The following is a 6,535-nucleotide window of genomic DNA, read 5'->3' as shown; positions in this document are numbered from 1 at the left end:
TGCTGTATGTCGAGCGGAGACTCCATGCAGAACCAATTGTGGTTGCTTTTGATCCCCACCCGAAACGGATGTCCAGCTTAAAAGTGCTGAGCCCTATGACATCTTTGACTGATGTTGCGCCCTCAGATCAAAGGCCGAAGGTCAGCGCGGAGGGTGGGGCGGTTCGATTCTCCCACATTCACACAGTCACACCCACACACACAACACAGCCTGCAAATATTGACTTGTCATGTTGGCCATAGAACGGTTTTCTCGAATACCTCATTGTCTACCAGGGTCGTAGCCATCATGGGGGTGGGCCACGACACACAAAATTTCAGGAGTAAACCCACTTTTATGAACAAATAGTCATCTACTTGCATTCAACTGCTCCTCGATGTAGGGGCCCAAGAGCTAAATAAGACAACTCTCAAACTCTGGTTGAGTTAAAACACAATAACAGTAAAGGACAAGAAGCCAGCCGAATGCGAATACGGCGGTGCCTCGGTATGAGTTTAATTCGTTCCGTGACCACGATTATAACTCAAAACACTCGTATCATAAATCATTTTTCCCAATTGAAAAGAATGGAAATGCGTTCCAGTCTCCCCAAATACCCAACAAAAACATTTGTAATGTGTTTTTTAATACAGAAAATAGCACTTTATTTTACTTTACAAAAACATATATTGACGACATAATTAAATAGAATGTAAAGAATAAACAGTTTGTGCATCACAACAAATTTACTGCAGCTCCTTTTGGTTTGTGCAACTTGGCCATCGGGGGCCGTATGAAACAGTCAGGCAGACTCAGAGAAGATTTTCACAAATACTCGAAGTGAATCTGTAAACTGCAGTAATATTTGTCATTTTTGCAGAGGATAAAGAATATACACGTGAGTATTCTTTTGTTAACTGTCTACATGGGTTAATGCACCATTTGTGTTTAAATATTTGTTGGGTAAAGCAATATACTGTATGTTTAGTTTGATCGTAAACTTCAACTGTGAGTGGTATTAAATAGCTTGAAGCCTCTTTTTTAACTGTTAACTGTTCACTATTTTCCAAACTGCTGCTTGTTGTGAACTGATTTGAGTTGAGTCGATTTGCGCCATACTTCTCAATGTTTTGCTCGCCAGTCATAGGAAACCACACCTGGTATCTCGAAAAAACGCTGTACTTTCTCATTGACTTTGTTCTCCATGAAAGCAAACTAAGTAGCTTTGTATTTTGCAAAAACAACCTTTTCTAGTATTTGGGATGTAATGTCTCTATGGTGCCTCAGTAAATATGTGAAATGTGAATTAAAATCATCCACGCATTCCTGAATTCCAGAGGTGTTTTGCCGAGAGGCCTGAAATCAGGTTATTCGAATTTCTCAAGCTTATCTACATCACTAATGAATTTCTCCGCCTACCTCTCCACAGCGCTGTCAACATAAACGTGTGCTCTCGCAAGTGGGTCTTCGACATGGAGGCAACCAATCAGAGGAAAGGCGGAAGTCTTTGCCAAATATGGACAAATTGGATACAAAACTGGGTCAAACAGAAGTAGCTGTCAGAGGAGCCTTTTCTGGACACTCGTATGACAAAACCAATGTTTTTTTGTTTTTTTAAATGAATTTGACAGTGATACTAAATCCATGTTAGAAAGTCACTCTATAGAGGTCTCAATAGCCAAAATATGGGAACCTTGAAGCAAAAGGACATTCATGGACACCAAGTGAATAAGGAAAACAGATGAACGTTTTTGCCTTCTTTCTGTCATGTTTCAAATCAAACACTAAACCCAGTCATTCCCAAACACACACATTCCCACATATGCAGTAAGAATGAGTATGTTCAGGTGGCCCCACATTCTCAGTGACGCACCACACGTGACCGCACGAGACAGCTGCTAAATCATATCCAACCACCAGACACTGTCAAGAAAAGACACTACCCACATCACAGGTCTTCAAGTGTTGGCCTATAACAGAGAGTGAACCAAAAATCTCTGTTACAGCTGGATGCAATAAGTGAAGTTCTGTGTGGCAAACATTTGCTATTAAATATTTGTGATACATTTACTTGACTACTTAATGCACATGCTACAGAGCGGTTACAAGCCCTGGACTTTGTTTAAAGCTAAGCGAGCTTGTGCTTTCTTGAGATACTGATCGTGAATAATGTTTCATTTCTCAGTGTTGTGACATTTTAAGATTGTGAGTTCTGGCAATACAGTTTGCTGGAGTCTGCGAGAAGGTATTGAACTACACTGCTCATTTAAAAGCCTCCAAGGTAAGCCAGTATTGTTGTAAAAGTGCATGTAACTCAATACAAAGGCATGGCTGCATGGCTTATCTTCTGTAACACGCTTTACTCAAAAGCCAACTTGTCCATGAACAGACTGTAGTGGCAAGCTGTAAATCTTTGTTGAACTCCGTTGGAGGAGAGATGAAGCCTTTTTGTCCTGCCAGTGGATCGGGGTGTGTTGTTTTTCTTCTGAAGTGAGTTCATCTGGCGGGTTCCGTCTGCCTGACGTCCAGTAGCACATTGGCCCTGTTTCCTCTCACAGCAGGGTATGTTCAAATATTCCTGACGAGGGTACGCATGACAAACCTGTGTGTGGCTTTGTTGCAATTGCACACAAACACAACATGCTGCGCACCTGTTGGTGTGAACCAAACACAAAGGCACCGGTCCACTTGTTGCTAGCTTAAGTATGATGGCTATTTTCACTCTGGGTGTTCTAATGCAGTGCTAATTTCTTGGGTTATTACTTGGACAAATTTGGCTCCTCATTCAGTGTAATGAAAGCCAAGAAGCTGATGGTTAAAATGGAGACTTGAGAAAGATGTGACCAAGAAAACAAACCCATAGCCCTCATTACACTCTCAACTAATATGTTCTTTCTAATCCTTTACTGCTGATACTTTGACAACATCCATCCATGGTCTATTTTCCATTTCATTGGGCTCTCAAAAGAAACGTACACAACCCCTCTTAACTGCACGTGGGCTGTGCGAGGTTTCATTTCCCAATAGCCTGCCCATTTGACCTGGAATTTGTAGCCAAGTAAATTTCAACACCCACCGTATGACAAAAACCAATGTGTTTTGACTCATGACTAATGACATGACTAAGTTGGAAACCAACACCCTTCTCAAACTGATATAGTGTAATAGAACAGGATGAGGAAAAACTTACTGCAGGGGCTATTGTAATCATAGCATACCCATCCACCCATTTTCAACACAGTTTACCCTGGTTAGGGTCGGGGGGGGGGCTGGAGTCCATCCCAGCTGACCTCGGGGGGAAGGCGGACTACACCCTGAACTGGTCGCCAGTCAGTCGCAAGGCACATAACAGACACGGACAACCATTCGCACTCACATTCACACCATCACTGAGAGGGAACTGAACCCACGCTGCCCGCACCAAAGTCAGGCGAGTGTACCACTACACCATCAGTGACCCCATACCATACCACAAACACAAAATGGCATGTGCAGTAAATCCGTATTACACATCACTACCACTTAAACATCACTACCACATGCCCACCCTAAATGCTATGAGAATTATTTGTTTTTATGAACATTTTAACCTAAATATTCATAATCTGTTTAAGAGAAATCTGCTTGATTGTTGCGTCGATCTCCATATGTACAAGTCTGTGAAAAAGTATTTGTCACCTTCTAAAATTATTTTTATTTATTTATTTGCATTATTTCCCTCGAAAAACTCCGAAGTGGGGGCACTCGTAAGTCAGAGTACCACTGATTATCTATCGATCTAGCTATGTAATTTGTTGTATTAATTTATTTTCAAATGTGTTGAATTATGGATCAATCACACCTTGAGGCAATGAAGTGCACTAATGGGCTCCAACCAGCAGAGGTAGTATTGATTAACTCTCAACTAGTTTTGTTGTTTAAAAAATTATTGAAACATCTGTTAGAATGTTTTTTTTTTTAAATGTTTATATCAATATTAAATATATATATTCCGTTTTTCGAGTTGCAAGCTATCGCTTGGTTGATTTCCTTTTGCTTTGCGTCGCGAGCCAAAATTGTAGTTACAAGCCAGCTTCAGGTACGATGTCGTTCGAGTCAAGTGAAAAAAAAGTTGTCCGTGGACTTGCAGCCGTTGTTTGAATGGAACAAACAGTCAAACACACGAATACATAAATGAAAACACTCACAAGGAGCATGGAGCAGGCTCACACAAACTAAGCTCCTGAGGTCACTCACTAACCACACCCCTTAAAGGCACACAACACGTGAATGTATTGGAGTTTGTGACTTTTAGCTTATCTATAGTATACTTTACAGAACCTGTTATTTACTTCCTCTTTCATTGTTTTTACAATACAGTGCGATTTTTCTCTCAAAGAAATCCAACAAAACATTGTGTTGGTTTTTGGGGGCTGCAACAGATTATTGCAGGGGTGTCAAACTCATTTTTGTCACGAGCCAATTTGTAATTGTGACTGTGAGACCATATAAATGTTTCATTGGATCATCATATTACCTATACACAACAAACTTGTTTTGAAATTCAGAAATCAAGGATAATAGTTCGTTGAGCTATTGTTCAATTCACAGTAATAAGGAGTTTCGTATGCCAAAAAAATGCAATGACTCAACATTTATTTTTTAGATTTTTGGTGCAGATTTGAGCAAGAATCATGAATCGAGTTGACACACGATTGGTCATGAGCTATCCTTGTAGTTCCTGTTTTGGAGCTTGGGTGGCGCTTTGCGCCTCGCTCGCACGCCCTCTCTCTCTCCCCTGTAATCAGCACCACCTTGGCAGCGCATCATCTCTGCCTGCATAAAATCCCGGAAACCCTCGCCAGAGTATTACCGTTCACCCGTGCTACACCGGCCTGGTACTTGCACGTAAGCTACACTTTATTCTTATTCCCCACCTTGCTGACCTCTTTCACCCTGCCGCACGCTCCGTCTCGATGACCCGGCATTACGCCTCGAAGGTTCAATTCCTTTTCAATAAACCATTCTCCACAAACTTCTCAGCCTCCGCTTGCTTCTGGGTCCAGTCACAACTGATACCTTTGTATCGTGACACGATTTGCTTTCAGGGGCCACATAAAATGATATGGTGGGCCAGTTCTGGCCCCCTGGCCTTGAGTTTGACACCTGGGGGATTATTGCATTCCCATTAAATTCAATAAGGAAAACTGATTTGACATACGAGTACACCGAGTTGCGAGCTTGATCATGGAACGAATTACACTTGTAACTCAAGGTGCCACTACATTTACAAAACAGGATTAATCAAAACTAACTTGAAAAAAAAAAACGTGGTCAATTGCACATGCCAACTAATAATATGTAGTTCATTCATTCCTAACAAAATCATATTTCATTTGTTTCTACTAGGATGTTATTGTTACATTATTACAATTCATAGAGGCCCAAGCTACCACACAATGCAATGTAAATGAGAGGAAATCACTCAGAAGAGCAAGTGGTCAAATGTTACAGTGTGTACAGTGGTGGGAACTGGACATGAACGACAGTACAATTACGGGCACGACGCTTAGTCACAGTGGTACCACTGCGCAAAGGGACGCTGCACCGCAGAGTCTCCACAATAAATATTTGACGTACCTGCTTGCTCATGCGGCTCCTCGATCTGCGGCACGACGCCGGTTAGGACGTGCGAGCTGCGGGGAAAGTGTCCATAGTCCACCGGTGATTACTGGAGGAAGAGGAGAGTGCACGCTGCTCTGTGCTACTGCGCCCAGCCGGCTCCAGCGTGAGCTAATGACGACTGGACTAAGCCAGAAAGAGACGCCCCCCTCCTCCCGACCACTGCATCTCTCTCCATATGTCCAACTGTCCAGTGTCAACCTTCCCTTCTCATAGAAGCATAGAGAACGCGATTGCTCACCGTGGAGCCCGCAGCCTACACATTACGCAACCTTATCAACCACGGACTCACGCAGTTGGCTGGCAGGGACATCGTGACGTCACAGATTCCGAGTTTACAGGGGTACCTTGACTTACAAATGTAACTGGCTCCGTAACCAAGCTCGTAACTCAAATGAGCCGTTCATCAAATGAATGTTCCCCATTGAAATGAATTGAAATGCGACCAATCCAAGCCTCACAACCAGCACATTTTTGTTTTGAAAACGTTTTGAATGAATAAAGATAGCACTGCATTGGATAGAGGAGTGGTTCTAAAACGTTTGACACCAAATACCACCAAAAACGAAACAAACAAAAAGTATCACTGTATGACCGACATAAAAGGTCTCCTGCCATCATTTTTTACATTTTATTTTTTATAATCGTTAATGTTCTTTTATCGGGTTTCTAAGAGAATTTTGGTCGGAAATGCCCAAAATGTCCTTTTTCAAGCTATTCTAAATAGTCTTTTCTGCCTGGTAATTGAGGTGGTCGGATTTCTCATTAATATGCGACATGTAAATAAGATTTGCTCTGATTTGATCGCACATCTTCCCCAATTTAAATATGGGAAACAGCTTGTCTCTGATTGGTCGATATGTCTGCTCGCATCGAGACGCTTCGGGTGGCCAAG

At 42.1% G+C, this 6,535-nt stretch overlaps 1 protein-coding gene across 2 annotated transcripts in view; it reads right to left on the bottom strand.

The window, feature by feature from the left end:
- LOC133403850 (proline-rich transmembrane protein 3) overlaps nucleotides 1–5,938 on the bottom strand; it is a 29,046-nt gene extending 23,108 nt beyond the window's left edge. For both annotated transcript variants that reach the window (XM_061679200.1, XM_061679209.1), the window contains exon 1: nucleotides 5,599–5,938. The gene's annotated coding sequence lies outside the window, so the exon portion shown is untranslated. The remainder of the gene's footprint in view (nucleotides 1–5,598) is intronic.
- Nucleotides 5,939–6,535: the final 597 nt, after the last annotated feature.

Source organism: Phycodurus eques, chromosome 1 (genome assembly GCF_024500275.1).
Source record: "Phycodurus eques isolate BA_2022a chromosome 1, UOR_Pequ_1.1, whole genome shotgun sequence".
Taxonomy (NCBI): Eukaryota; Metazoa; Chordata; class Actinopteri; order Syngnathiformes; family Syngnathidae; genus Phycodurus; species Phycodurus eques.
This window is presented reverse-complemented; position numbering and strand designations above follow the sequence as displayed.